The 15,927-nt window shown below is 43.7% G+C and overlaps 1 protein-coding gene and 1 non-coding gene across 4 annotated transcripts in view; one reads left to right on the top strand and one right to left on the bottom strand.

Moving 5' to 3' along the window:
• ARHGAP31 (Rho GTPase activating protein 31) overlaps positions 1 to 15,927 on the top strand; it is a 122,715-nt gene that overhangs the window by 45,513 nt on the left and 61,275 nt on the right. The gene's annotated exons all lie outside the window — the stretch shown is intronic.
• Positions 2,536 to 2,642, bottom strand: LOC123571960 (U6 spliceosomal RNA). The gene has a single exon (XR_006696318.1). It is a non-coding gene; the product is annotated as a U6 spliceosomal RNA (small nuclear RNA).

Genomic DNA, 15,927 nt, shown 5'->3' with positions numbered 1-15,927 from the left:
ACAGGCGCCCACCACCATGCCCGGCTAATTTTTTGTATTTTCAGTAGAGACGGGGTTTCACCGTGTTAGCCAGGATGGTCTCGATCTCCTGACCTCGTGATCCACCCACCACGGCCTCCCAGAGTGCTGGGATTACAGGCGTGAGCCACCACACCCGGCAAGACTTTATACCTTATATAAAAGTTAGCTCAAAAGAGATCATAGACTTAAATATAAAATGCAAAACTATAAAACTCTTAGGAAAAAAAATTAAGGAAAATCCTTGGAATCTCGGCCCAAAAGACTTGACACCAAAAGCATGACCCACAAAGGGAAAAACTGATAAACTGGACCTCATCAATGTTAAAAATGCACACTGCAAAAGACCTTGTTAAGAAGCGGAACAATCAGATAGCGAGAGGAAGAAAATAGGTGCAAACTGCACATCCAACAAAGGACTAGCATATGGAATATATTTAAAAATTTTTCAAACCTCAGCAGTAAAACACGAACAATCTAATTAGAAAATGTGCAAAAGACATAAGCAGACATTTCTTCAAAGAAGATAGACAAATGGTAAGCACACAAAAAGATGTTCATCATCATCAGCCACTAGGGAAATGCAGATTAAAACCACAATGAGACACATGCCATTCGGCCATTTCTGATTTGCCTGGGCCACACATTTATGGCACACACAAAGGGTCTAGTGTCTAGAAATTAATAGTTTATCCAGGAAAAGAGCTTAGCTGATACCAATGGCTATCTCTTAAAGTGACTTGTTCCCTTCTCGTTTTGTCATCAAGTGTTCTAATAGTATTCCCAAATTTGAAGATCCACAAAGGTCTCCAGAGGTCACTCTCCCAAATGCCATGTCTAAGTCCAGCAGGATTTAGTGACCAATTAGATATAGGAGTAGCTCAAGTGTCTTTGAAAATTAGCACCCTTTGACCTTACGTGGGGCAGAGCCTGGGCCACTTGCCAACTGTATGATGTGACAAGACATATTTCTTTGAGATTCAGTTTCCTTCTCTTAAAAGGAGAATGACAGTTCTTCCCTTACAAGGTCTTGTAAGAATTACATCAAACACCATGAATGTGAGGTACCCAGCCTAGTGCGCAGTGTGGTTGTGGGTGCTGTTTCCACACACAAGCCAAGGCTGTGGTCTCCAGGAAAGATTTAAAAGTGAGTCTCTTTCCGGAGTGATTTAATTTTGTTGACCATGTGGCTGAGAATATCTGAAAAAATCCCAAATCTATTCTTCTGCCTTGCTCTTCTTTTAAGTATGCTAATGTTTGTCTGAACACATATCTTGTTTTTTTCAAAACACAAGATCACTTTAACTATACCTGACTTCTTCCCGTGCTCACTCAGCTGGCCAGAGGCGCTGAGCAAATGTCTGTGTGAGCTTTCCTTCAGTGTGTGCGTTAGTGTGGGAAATATCATGGGATTTTTTTACTCACCCAGCAGAGCCTGTACAGCGAAGATAACCATAAATATTTGCTGAATGAAAAAAAAAATGAATGAGTCTTGATGCTATAGAGGAGTTGGGAGTCAGGAGTCCACATATATTCTCTTAGCCAGGAAGATATTTGGAGTCAAGGACAGCAGATAGTCAGGGAGGTAGGGCACATAGTTTAGTCTAGGTAGAGTTAGACAGATGGTCATAAAGGTCATGGAGGAGAGGATGCATCCAACTGAGGAATCCTGGAAAAGCTTCAGTGAGGACATGACATTCATGGTTGTCGTAAGCTGGTGTTGCTGTTGCTGATGATAATAATAATAGCAAACTAGTATGTAACACTTTTTATGTCAGGCACTGTTCTAAGTGCTTTCCACAGGTTAACTCATTTAATCTGCTCAGCAACTCTGTGAAGGAGTTACTATTATTCTCCCAATTTAACAGATGGGGAAGCTAAGGCACCAAGAGGTTAAGAAATTTGCTCAAGGTCACATAGCTTGTGAGAAGAAAATCTCCCCAAAATTAGCATTATGAACCCTTGCAATATGGTTCTAGTGAAACCAAGGGAGTTCTATCTGCTCTGATAACAGTATGACTCCTGTCTTCTTAAATATGTATCTATAAACATGGGTAGTTGGACTTCACAGGGCTACTATATATACTCTTGTTGCACACTTAGAATGGTCATGGTAACTTGCAGTAAAAAATGCATCACTGATACTATGTAACAACCAAAGATCTGTGTGTAAGACATTCCTGCTACCTCTCAGGGGTCTCCCAGACATCCTCTAATTTTTTTTTTTTTTTTTTTGAGACCGAGTCTTGCTCTGTCGCCCAGGCTGGAGTGCAGTGGCGCGATCTCGGCTCACTGCAAGCTCCGCCGCCTCCCGGGTTCACACCATTCTCCTGCCTTAGTCTCCTGAGAAGCTGGGCCTACAGGCGCCCGCCACCACACCTGGCTAATTTTTTTTTTTTTTTTTTTTTTGTATTTTTAGTAGAGACGGAGTTTCTCCGTGTTTGCCAGGATGGTCTCGATCTCCTGACCTCGTGATCCGCCCGCCTCGGCCTCCCAAAGTGCTTTTTTTTTTTTTTTTTTAATATGGAACGCTTCATGAATTTTCATGTCATTCTTGCGCAGGAGCCATGCTAATCTTCTCTGTATGGTTCCAATTTTAGTATATGCGCTGCCCAAGTGAGCACGCCTCTCACTTTCTGACATGAGACTTACAAGTTCTGGGCACTCCTAAAATGTTGATCAAAATGATAGCAGACCACAGGTCACAGCTTATATCTAACCTAGTCCCCACCACTTTTTTTTGTTAAGATCATGGTTGTTTTACTTTTTCATATTCATGGCCACATTCCTCAAAGTAGAGTCCCTCTCTGTTTCACAACCTGCTGTGACTCTGTGTGTGTGTTTGTGTAACAGAATGTGTGTTATGGCTGTGTGAGCTTTGAAAGAGCAGTTATAACCTAGGCCCCTCAATGATTTTTTGTTGATGAGCTCTGCATCCTCATCCAGCTCTAGCAATGCTTTGCTAAAAACAGACTGAGGTCATTCATGTGTAAATGGAAATACACTAAGAAAAAAATTAATACCAAATGTACATCAAGATCAAAAGAAAAAATAAATTTCTCAATGGACTACTCAGAGCTATGCAGAGACCATTGGTTACTGCTGCTTCCCATAAAATTGAAATTCAGAGCATGTTTCAGTAAGGTTCTTAAAAAGGCTGGGACAAACCAGAGACTGTGATTTGAGAATCCCACAAGGATGACGGCCCCCAAAACTGGCTGCATCCTGAATTACACAGGGAATATGTACCCACCAAAAACTGTAATACATGCCAAAAAAAAGTAAGAGCCTATGGAACTCAGGGCCTAGAACCAAAACATTTTCATTTAAAGACAAATACAGGCCAGGCACGGTAGCTCACGCCTGTAATTCCAGCAGTTTGGGAGGCCGAGGTAGGCGGATCAACTAAGGTTGGGAGTTCGAGACCAGCCTGACCAACATGGAGAAACCCCATCTGTACCAAAACTACAAAATTAGCGGGACTTGGTGGTACATGCCTGTAATCCCCACTACTCGGGAGGCTGAGGCAGGAGAATCACTTGAATCCGGGAGGTGGAGGTTGCAGTGAGCTGAGATTGCGCCATTGAACTCCAGCCTGGGCAACAAGAGTGAAACTCCGTCTCAAAAAAAAAAAAAAAAGACAAATACACACAATGTTATAATAAAATTAGCATCCAGAGGCTGTGATTTGAACTATTTGATCACAAATTATAATTTGATGAATTTTTCAAAATCAAAAATATATAAACATGTCAGAACAAACCATTCTTCTGATTATCATTGACAGGCGAGTCTACAGAAATAAATGTAGACCTTAGAATGACCCATTCATTTATACATTCAATCATACATTCCTCCAGGGAGTATTTATTGAGTACCTAGTAGGTGCCAGGGTGAACTCTGAAAACAGAGCAGTATAAGAGGCTGGTTAAGAGTGGGGTTGGGAGTCAGAGAGACTGGGCTTAAATACCTGCCCCACCACTTTACAAACTGAATGATGTTCAGCAAGGCAGTAAACTTCCCTCAGCCCCTGATTTCTCAGCTGTAAAATGAGGACTGTTAAACTTGCCTTGCAAGGTTGGATTGGATGAAGTAATATGTGTGACAGACTTAGCCCAGGGCCTGGCCCACAGTAAATATTCTGAGGAAAAGGGAGGAGCCGGGGGACGTGGTACTCTAACAATTCATACTTCCTAAACTCAGAGATACCCTGGCATCTTCCTCCTCACTTTTCTAGAAGAGTGCTCCAAAGGTACATCCCCCTGCCCCAGCCCATCCACATATTCATACCATCAAAAATGTGGCTGGTAGCCGAGGAGCAGAGCCACCACGAGGTTCATGCAGAGGCAGGCTTAGAAGACAAAGACACCTATGGGAAGGGAAAACCTGATGAGGATTTCAAGGCTGGCTTCATCCTTGCTCTCCCTTTTCTCCCTGAGGCCAGGTAAGAAAACAGCTTCCCCTTATCTCTGCAGGGGGAGGAGCTCAGAGACACTCCTGGACATCTGGAAGTCTCTTTAACCCAGTGGGCAGTTTGGCTCCCTGACACACTGACATCTGCTGCTGCCCACTCTTCCTCAGTTCCTCCTCCTGGTGGAAGAAGCTAAATCATGAGAGGTGTCCCACGAGTAGGCCTAAGGTTGGCCCTGGAGGGCAAACAGGAGGCGGGGAAAGATTTGTGGTTGTGGCTGTGTGAGTGTGATACTGAGAGGGAGCACTGCTGCCGGCTGGGGGCCACAAAGAGTGGGAAAGGAACCCAGAGACAGAGTTGCCACATTCAGCAGATAAAAATACCAGACCCTGGACGAAACTTTGAATTTCAGATGAACAACAAATCATGTTTTAATCTATGTCCCATGCAATACTGGGGGCATACTGATACAAAAAATTATTCATTATCTGAAATTCAAATTTAACTGGATGTTCTGTATTTATCTGTCACCTCTAATCAGAAAGGGAAGGAGGAGAACATCCACCATTTTCCCCGTGTTTCCGTCTGAAACCAGATAGGACACAGTGTCTCTGAACAGTCCACCCATCCTGCAAGTACAGCCTCATATGGCTGAAGCCTGTATCCCAGTCTCTTTGAGGAGACATTGAGTCCAAGTCACCACTGTGCAGGGTGTGGTGCTGGGTGCTAGGAATACAGAGGTGTACAACAGCCCCTCACTTAAGGACCCACTCACTAATGAAGGACCAAAGCCCAATGGGACAGTAATCACAATTAAAATAATAACAGCAATTGTTAATATGTATTGAGAGCTTATTGGGCCAATGTTCCAAGCCCTTCATAGATATTTTATCTATGTTTTTGTTTTGTTTTATTTGTTTGTTTCGTTCTGTTGCCCAGGCTGGAGTACAGTGGCGTGATCATGGCTCACTGCAGCCTCAACTTCCCCCCATCTCAGGTGATCCTCCCACCTCAGCCTCCCAAGTAGCTGAGACCACAAGCATGTACAACCACCCTGGCTAATTTTTACCATCCTATGAGGTAGATTGTATTATTAACTTCAGTTTTCAAATAAGGAAACCGAAACTTGTAGGTAAGGTAACCAACCATACAGTTTTTTTACCCTAATTGAGAAGTGTTTTGTTTATATTTATTTCTAAGAGAAATTTCACTACTGGTGGGATTTAAAAAAAAAAATTTAGAGATGTGTATTTAAGTGAAAGGGAGCACAATCCGTAACTACACAGAGCAGCAGGTGTCCTCTGGAGCTGCCCCAGCACACTGCGGTTATGGCGTTCTGCTTACAGGAGGCAGGCCTGGTCTCAGTGGTTGAAAGTGGCAGTGGGAGGCTTTGAACCCAGGCAGGATGGCTCCAGAACTCATGCCCTTAACCAGGAACAGTAAGAGAGGAGACTGATCAACAGGTACTTCCTCCCACTGGATGCTAAGCTCCTGGGGATGGGGCCTCCTGTTTTGCTTCCCACTGTGTCCTTGGAACCTAACACCCAGCACCCAGTACCCAAGCACAGAGCGGGTGCCAAAAAGCACTTGATGAGCAAATGAAGCTGGGAAGCTTTTATGGAGAGGGCAGGATATGAGCAGAGCTTGAATAATGGAGCGGACCTGTGCAGGGACCCCTTTCTCTTCCTGGCTCTGTCCCTCTTCCCAGGTGTTTAAGGCAGGATCAGCAAGAGAGGGCCATTCAATGAGCTGTGCACGTGACTGCAAACCAAATCTCTGGGACGCAAAAAGGTGACACCTATTCTGGAAACTAAGTCATGAAGGGCTCTGTTAGCCCTGACTTGACTCTTTTACGTGGACACTCAGGTGCTCACTGCCTGCCCTCTCCAGTCCAGATCCTATAGATTTGGAATCTGTCACATTTCCTGCGTCCTGATCAGCTGACTGCCCTCTATTGGGTCCTGTAGCACCAGTGGTACTCTGTCTTCTGGGTGAGCTGACCCCCAGGGAAGTCTCCCCAACTTCCATCTCCTTAACCAACTCAGGACTGCTTTCCTCTGTGTTCCCACCAGTAGGCCCTAGCCTGAGGCTACCCACTCCCAGCTGCTCTGACTGCACCCACAAAGCCTGCTGCTTCCATCTCTTCAGTGAATTTAAGCCTACAACAATCTACTGCAAGCCTACACCCTCTTTAAACAGGAATCATGAGATCTTTAGAACAATAAACAAACCCCTCCTTCTTGCTGAGGATCAGCTACTCACTATTTAAGAAGAGAAAGCAAATTTATAGAAGGGGAGAGACAGCCTCTGGCAGCTGGCTGTCCCCTCTCTCCAGAAAGATATCATTAAACCCAGTGACTCCTGCCTGACAGCTGTAGAATGAACAAGGAAGGGCTCTCTCTGGCATTTTTGTTCCACCCACGATTTAACTGCATGTAATTGAACTAACTAGACTGTAAACTGAGGTTATGGGCAGTGTCTTATAAGAATAAGCTACTACTTTGAATCCCAAAAGTCTAGCGCAGTGTTTTACTTGTGGGAATCCAATAAACATAATTAATTTAGCTGACTGCTAAGGGTGTGTCTAAGCTTAAATACTCTAAATTACTTCTGACACCAAAGTGCTAGTTAGTCTGGGGTAGAAAGAAGCCCAGGTACTTAAGCCCTAATCCTGAAAATCAGAGAGAAAAGGAAATCTTAATCACCTTTCAAATCGCTCTGGTCCCCTCGTCTCAGTCTCTTTCCAACTCTAGGGCTTTGCTGCTGTCAAGCTGGGTGACCTTGGATACGTCCCTAAACTTCCTGGGTTCTTAATTTCCTGGTGCTGAATCAGGCAGGGTCAATACGATGATCCTACGGTCTCTTCCAACTCTGACATTCCAGGATTCTGGTTGACCAAAAAGTGGAGAGCAGGGATGGAATATGGAGTGGATACTCGGGCGTGGGGATGGTGTCTCTGAGAAGGAGAAAATAAATATAGATCTGGGAAGAGATTAAGAAGCACTAGAGACTAGGGTACACTTTGTCATCCCTTCAAAGGCTCACTGTGCTCTCACTAAGATGGTGTCATCCGTCACATCCTACGTGGTGTCCAGCTGATGCCCATGCACCTGGGCCCAACCTTTTCTTCCACTCATTCCTCCATGTGTGTGCTCTGCCTTGTTCCTGGCACTGCTCAAGGCACAGGGAAATTACTGGACTGTAAACTTAGGCCAAGGACAGTGTCTTGGACGTTGAGTAAGACAGGCATAGCTCTGCATATAGTTTACAGAATAGAGGGAAGGCAGATGTTTTAAAACAAAACAAAACAACTCAATTAAGTATTAAAAGCGAACCCATTGATTTAAGACTGTGTCAAGTATTCCCTACTCTTGGAAATCAGGGAAGGCTTCCCAGAGGAGGTGACCAGGAGATGGGTCACCCCATGCCTGGATCACTTCCCAGAGGGTCTTTCTGTCTCTAAATGATCCTGACAGAGCTTTTACAACACCAGTGTCTTCATGGAAGCTTTACAGTGGCCTCCTTGGGTACAAGCTCGAGTAGAGATTCAGTCTCCATTTGTAACCTCTTCCTGGCTGTTGCTCCCAGGACAGGCTGTTGCCCTTGGGTGCCCAGAGTGCCCTGGATATAGCTCTGTTACCTTCTGTGTACCCAAGAAAAGGGATCAGAATATGAGCTTTACCTTGTGAAAGCTCATCATCCCTGGGCTACCCTTGAATCAGATCTGACCACTGACATTTTCAGTAGCAAACAACTGAAAATTCTAATTCTGAAGCTCTTAAAGGGTGAGGAGAGAAAAAGTTAGAAATTAAAAGCAAAAGAGATTTGTTTGATAACTCAGATTCTCTAATTCTAGAAATAAGAGTGTCTGCATGATAAACTGGCATTCTCTTTGCTAGTTATATGTGTCCTTTACATTAGGGGTCCCCTGGGTTACAAACCAACACCTGTCCATGACCTGTTAGGAACTGGACTACACAGCCTGAGGTAACTGGCAGGCAAGCCAGCAAAGCTGAGCTCTGCTGTCAGATCAGTGGCATTAGATTTTCGTAGGAGCCTGAACACAGTTGTGAACTGCACAGGCAAGGGATCTAGGTTGCAGGCTCCTTGTGAGAATGTAATGCCTGATGATCTGTCACTGCATGTATTACATGTAATAGCATATACATGTATTTAGATTACAGATTACAATGTAATAATAATAGAAATAAAGTACACAATAAAGGTAATGTGCTTGAATCATCGTGAAACCATCCCCCTGACCCTGGTCCATGGAAAAACTGTCTTCCACGAAACCGGTCCCTGGTGCCAATAAGGTTGGGGACCACTGCTTTATATATGATTTATGACTTCCTCCCCCTATAAGGAGGTGCCCACGTATTTGACAGTAATCTTTTGTATCATCTTCATCATTAAGCCTTAATCCTAAAAAGAGTTGTCTCCTGGTACTCAAGGGGAATTGGTTCCAGGACCCCCATGGATACCAAATCTATGGATTGTCGAGACCTTGATATAAAATGGTGTAGTATTAGCATGTAATCTATGCACATCCTCTCGTATACTTTAAATCATCTCTAGATTACTTACATCTAATACAATGTAAATGCTGTGTAAATAGTTGTTACACTGTATTGTTTGGGGAATAATGACAAGAGAAAAAACCTGTATGTGTTCAGTACACACACAGCCATCCATTTTTTTTCCTGAATATTTTCAATCCTCAGTTGGCTGAATCCAAGGATGCAGAACCCACAAATATGGGTGGCTGACTGTATATCTGGTGCAAATTACTTCTAAAGACAGTGCTGAGAGCAGAGGTATAACAACTGTTAGTGAGAAGAGGAGTGAGCAGGTTTGGATAATATCTGGCCTCTGAAATGAATGCTGGTTCCTCATAGGAGGCATTTCAGAGAATACTAAGCAATTTTTGAGCTGTAAAACTTCAGGATAAAAGCTTCAATATCATCACCCCTTGCTGTTTTAGCAAACCACAAATTGCTACTATTTTTTGTCTGATTTTATATAAGGAATAATATATTATCTATAAAGGTAAAAGTATAGTCTCTCTGCAGAAAGCATATCTTTTTGTTGGGATCTGTCAGAGATATAGAGAGAAAATTGAGGAAGAGGCCAACGTGAGTCTCCAAAATACTTTACATCTTATCCCTCAAGTATATTCCCTGGGGCAAAACAGAAGCTCATAGAAATTCAAATATCTTGATTTGCACCATAAACTAGTGTCCAGAGACCTAGACACTGCAGCGGAGCTTGGTGTCCCATTTTTGGTGAGTTATTCTATTTGAGGTTACAGTAAAAGCCCTAGGGAGGACTTCTCTGGGCTGGGTTCTGAAGAACACAGGAGAGAAGCATATCCTGGGGACAATTTCCATCCTGGACAGAGAATGCAAAGGCAGAAGGGGTGTTCTGAAGAAAACTGTGGGGAGTTTACGTGATTAGAGAGGGTGGTGTTGGGGAAGGGGTCACGAAGAACTTAGCATTCCTTGCTGTAGACAAACAACTAGATCTGTGTTTTCAAAAGCTCATTGGAGCAGCTGGCAGGCAGCTGGATTGAAGAGACTCCTGGAGTCCTGATAACAGTGGGCTCTCCCTCCTCCCTACCCTCTTCAATTGCCCCATGAGCCTCTCCCAAATTTAACAAACTATTTAAAGAAGATCTCTCTCAGGGTTTCTCCAAGTGTAGTCCTGAGAATTTGCAGGGGAATCTCCTGGAGTTTGCACTCTTGTTAAGCTCCTGGGAGGCCCTTTTGCTCAGAAATATGAGAACCTCCAGGAGAAAGGATTCTGGGCAGGCTTCCCTGCTTCCATTTCCACTATTGAGAATGGTCATCTATTCAAGCCCTGAGTCTTGTGGTAAATTTTCTGTACATAGATGCATAATCTTAAAGCATGAACACCAAAGAGATTTCAGTGCTAATAGAAGGGGAAGAGATTTGGTGATTTTTTTTTTCTTTTGCTCATCTTTATTTTTAACTTGCACTACTTGTAGAATAGGAAAAATGTTAACTAAAATAAATGCAATGAGCACTCAGTATTTGCAAGCACTGAACAAGCCCATGGAAGAAATGAATTGCCTGAAAAGGGTTACAAACTGCAGGGAAGTGCTGTTGTTTTCAGCAGGAAAGAGAGGCCTGGTAACAACAGGAAGCGCTGAGAGGCCTCGGTACCAAGGCTTCCAAGCAAAGCGGTTCTGGAAACAATGGCTGCCTGTGGCTCGGGAATATTGGGCAGGAAATGAAAGGATGCTGGGGTGGGGGCTGGGGCAGAGCGAGGAACTGATAAGCATTACCTGGCTGTTCTTCACATAGTCGTAGCTGGCCCAAGATGAAGTCATTTTTCATAAATGCTCCCCATCTCCCATCAGTAAAATTGATTTTAGAAAAATACAAAAATGAAAAGCACCCATAGTGCTGTAGGTCTGGAAACCATTAGGAAGCTCTACAGCCTGGGAAACCAGAGGGTACAATAAGCAAAGGAAGGGATTTCTCACTCTTAGGACATGGTCATATCAGTGCGGAGAGGACCTTCGGATGAACTAGGCGTCTTTTAGAGCTAAGTCCCTGGAGGATTCCAGCCTCCATAAAAATAAAAATAGCCTTGGGGTTAACGGGAGTCTAGCCATACCAAAGAAGATATGTATAAACCTCCTGAGATTGCAGTTTATGTTTTATTTAACAGAAATTTCCGTTTATATGGGTGGAGTAAGCTGGGGAACCATTAACAGTACAAATGAGAAACAAAAACAAAACAAATAAAAAATTACCCTAATGTTTTGTCCTGAAAGACCTAGCTGTGAACCAGAGCTGGTAGGAGTCAGGACCTGAACATCGGCAGATAGAAATCGAATCTGCCTTCTTAATTTCCAGCCCAGCCTCTCCTCCCAGTGTCATCCAAGAAGCTGACAGATCCTGGAAGGAGGTTAGACCTGGAAGAAACATAAAGATCCAGAAATCATTTGGATCCAGAACTTGCTTCTAGCACAGATGAAAGTCTGAGGCTGGCAGTGGCTGATTTGCTGGAGGACATACAACTGGTTCATGTTGCTGTAACTGATGGATACCGTAGCACCTACTGCCTGCAAGATACCTAGGGGAATTCAAAGAAGAGGAAAATTAGTCTCCTCAAAGGTCAAGAATCTCATACATGTAGATTAGGGCAAGAATCCATGTTTCTTAATTCATTGTCTAAGTCCTTCTCTCTCATCAAGTTGTGCTTAGTTGTGAAGTCAGTCTCTACCTTCTGCTGCTTTCTGGTCTTGCCCATTCTTGGTTTCCCTAGTGTGGAGGTTATGCTTATAAAATGTACTGGAAAGTGCATGAATTTTGGATTCAAACAGACTTATGACTGCACCCCAGTTTGCCACTAGCTGTTTGAGCTTGGACAAGTTGTCTAACCACACAGAATCTTAGCTTGCCATCTGAAAATAGGAGGAGTAATGCCTACATCTCAGAGTTTTAAGAATTAAATGAAATAATGATGGTGAATTCATCCCCATAACCACCCATGAGGTATGCAAGAAAAAAAAAAAAAAAAAAAAGAGGTGGCCTGGACACACTCAGAGTAGAAAAAAATTTACATTGTCCTCATTCTTAAGATGATCAGTGTTAGTGAAGCATACAGTTCAAGAAACAAGTTTGCTTCTCTCCCATTAATCTGCTCAGTTCACGACCTTCTCCCCTGGGGCTCACTCTCAGGCACATGAGGCCATTCTCTGTATCCATTAGCACTTAAGAGCCTCCACCAGTGGTATCCCAAGGAGCAGGTGGCAAGAAAGCTGCTCATCCAGTAAATGAAACCCTGATCAAGTGATTCCACTGATGTGCGCTTTATGCAGTTACACTGAGGATTGAAATGATTTTAAATGAGTTGTTGTTGCCTAGGAATGTGCTAGGGGTTGACTGAGATCTTTCTGTCTTCCATCAGCAGCCCCATGGAGTGAGTGATGTCTGCCCCTACAAACCTGCTAATAACAAAGCTTTCTCCACAGACAGACAGCAGAAAGGATGAACCACATAAGTCTTTGTCAATTACACAAAGCCCAGCAGCTTCATCAATGGGACAAAACCCTTCTGTACAGTTTCTGTGTACAGATGAGCAGGGCCAGCTCTTAAGACCAAGGTCATATGGGGACTCCTTGCAGGTTTGTTTTCTATGTTATAGCATTTGAACCTTTTTCTCTACCCTTCCTCAGCCACAATCACTCCCACCCCAAACACACACACCCAGAGGCACCCTGTGGGAGTCCCTCCTAAGCTCTCCCCACTGGCTCTTTTGCCACTAATGACCTGTGGACCCAGACACATTCACCACTCTCAACCAGCCTTTTACGCGTGAGTCAGATAGGCTCTTACCTTTCCTAAAGAAATTTCAGGCAACAGCTAGAAAAGAGTGAGTCCTCTCACTTCCCCTTTCATTGACAAACCATGAGAGGTTGTCCCTTCTGACCCTAAAGGGACTCCTTATTTTTTTCTTTTTGTGGCAAGTCTTTTCTTCTAGATTACCTCCCATCCCTATTCCCCCCGCCCCTCCCCCCCACACACAAAGGCCTATTTATTTGAAGGGAAGAACTTCAGGGTTGGCCCTGATGAGGAAGCTGAAGGTCTAGTCCCAAAGCTGCCTGTATTGGACATTATTCTACAGGCAATGGGGAGCTATTGATTGTTTTGGTGTAGGGGAGCTTTATCATCAAGGTAGTGTTTTAGAAAGATTTGTCTGGAAGTGGAGATCAAGATAGAATGCAATCTTCCCAGGCAGTCAGTGAAAATGCCCCCAAGTTCCCTAATGTTTCTCTTCCACCGGACTGGTCTAGTCAGCATTCCTGGAATTCACCACATTATTTCTTGCCTTTCACCTTGTTTATACTGCTCTCTGTTTCCTGTCCCAAAAGAATGTGTATGACATTTACTAAGTGCTTACTCTATGCTAGGCACTTACATGAGCGTTCTGCATGTATTGTAATGTATATTGCATCACGTCAATTACATCATATGATAGCATCTCACATCCTTTCAAATCATCCCTCTGCACCAGTGTCAGAATTCTTATTGCAGCACCTTGACTTGTCCTTTATCCACTTAGCTCACAACATTGTGAGCCCCTGAGCGTGAGGGTCCTGTCTCAGCACTCCCCAACGTGGTCCCTCTCAGACAGCTGGCTCTCTATAAATGCACACAACTTCCTGTTCTTGTTCAACATCTAAAAGCTCTGCCTGACTTCCCCACCAGCTGTAATCTTTTTAAAAGAACTTTCTTTACATTTTTTGTGCCTGTCTAGGTTCCTTAGCATATTTTGTTTGATATTTTCATACTGGCCAAGTTACTTAATACCTTTGAGCTTCAGTTTCTTCATTTACAAAACAGAGATAAATACCTCCCTCATAAGGTGACTGTGAGGATTGCACTGGGTACAAATAATGGATAAGAAGTGTATAGCTCTGGGACCAGCACATACTAGGTTCACAATAATTACCCATTCCCTTCTTGGCTTCTTGAGGGCAAAGATCTTATTACCTTTTGTTCCTCTAGATGGGCCCTCAGTGCATCTGCTTTGGTAGAAGGAGAATCACTGTCATTGGGAAAGAGACAGCATTGGCAGCAGAGACCTGAGGGTCCCAGCAGGGATAAGTCACAGAGTGGACCAGAGGAGGACCTGGACACCTCTGCAGGAAAGTGCTAGTTTGGCTTGACATCTGAGAGCCTAAAAATGAGGAGGGCAGGGACCTGCAGCCGGTGAACCGGGCTCCACGCTGCCTTGCTCAGCAGGATAGCAGAGCTAGTCCTCAGCCATCCCGGGCCAGCAGATTGGGCAAATACTTCTGCTTCACAAGGGGTAATAACCTCAACAGGGTCACCAGAAAGGACTTCAGCAAACATTTAGAACTTGGGTCACTGATTTCAGAAGCCCCTCCATCTTCCTAAATGAAACTTGTTTTTCAAAATCCCATTTCTTTCTTTAAAAAAAAAATACTTTTACTATATCCCCTTCACGGAAAATTTAGAAAAGCAAAATTAAAAATAGAGAAAAGCAAAAATCATTTATTTTCTACCACTTAGCAGTAACTACCATTAACATCTCAGTGTGTGTGTATGTGTGTGTGTGTGGTTTGTGTGTGTATGTGTGTGAGAGACAGAGTTTCGCCCTTGTTGCCCAGGTTAGAGTGCAATGGTGCAATCTCAGCTCACTGCAACCTCCACCTCCTAGGTTCAAGCGATTCTCCTGCTTCAGCCTCCCAAGTAGCTGGGATTATAGGCACCCGCCACCATGCTGGGCTATTTTTTTTTTTTTTTTGCATTTTTTAGCAGAGACGGAGTTTCACCATGTTGGTCAGGCTGGTCTTGAACTTCTGACCTCAGGTGATCCACCTGCCAGTGTGTGTTATTTTTTGTTATTTAATATACTGGGGGAGAGGTAGTTTTAAAGAGACATTCTGTACTCTATATTTATATATAATTTTAATTTATCAACTGTTTTGCTATTTTTTTCAAAAGGAACTTAAAATTAGATACAAACCATGAGCTGTTGAATACTTAAAGATCAGCCCTGCAGAGGTAGGATTTAGGCATTTTGGCAGTCAACAGCAAGGAGCCAACCCACTCTACTCAAATCACACCTCCAAAGTTGCCACCAACTCATAGGACCTGCCTTCCTGTTGGGGAGTGTTTGAACCATGGTAGGTGTAGCTTAGGGCTTTTTCTATTCCTCGTCACTTGTGGTATCACAGAAAAAGCATGCACTTCGGCAGCGCACAAACCTGGGTTTGGATCCCAACTCTGGCACTTCCTAGCTGCAGGCCATTGGGCAATTTATCTATTCCCTCTGAGATTCAACTTTCCTATTTTCAAAATGGAGATCATTTTGTCTGTTTCATGGGTTGGCTACAGTTATAGAATGGAGAATGCTATAAAACAAACAAACAGGCCGGGCGCCGTGGCTCACGCCTGTAATCCCAGCACTCTGAGAGGCCCAGGCGGGCGGATCACGAGGTCAGGAGATTGAGACCATCCTGGTTAACACGGTGAAACCCCGTCTCTACTAAAAATACAAAAAAAAAAAAAAAATTAGCCGGGTGAGGTGGCGGGCGCCTGTAGTCCCAGCTACTCCGGAGGCTGAGGCAGGAGAATGGCGTGAACCCGGGAGGCGGAGCTTGCAGTGAGCCGAGATCGCGCTACTGCACTCCAGCCTGGGCGACTGAGTGAGACTCCATCTCAAAAAAAAAGAACAACAACAACAAAAAACAACAAATAAAAACCCACCTAAAGCCATGCCTGATACATAGTAATTATTTTCTTTGAGGAACCCAGATAGCAAAGGAGCACAGAAAATCCATCTGGAGAAAAATGACCAAGCTCCTGTTCAGGAAAACATTCTGAGTGCATCTGTTTTCTTTCTTTTTTTTTTTTCTTTTTTTTAATTATACTTTAAGACTTTAAGTTCTAGGGTACATGTGCACAACTTGCAGGTTTGTTACATAGGTATACATG

The sequence above is a fragment of the Macaca fascicularis genome, chromosome 2 (genome assembly GCF_037993035.2).
Source record: "Macaca fascicularis isolate 582-1 chromosome 2, T2T-MFA8v1.1".
NCBI lineage: Eukaryota > Metazoa > Chordata > Mammalia > Primates > Cercopithecidae > Macaca > Macaca fascicularis.
Note: the sequence above shows the minus strand (reverse complement) of the source record. Positions and strands in the feature narration are given on the sequence as shown.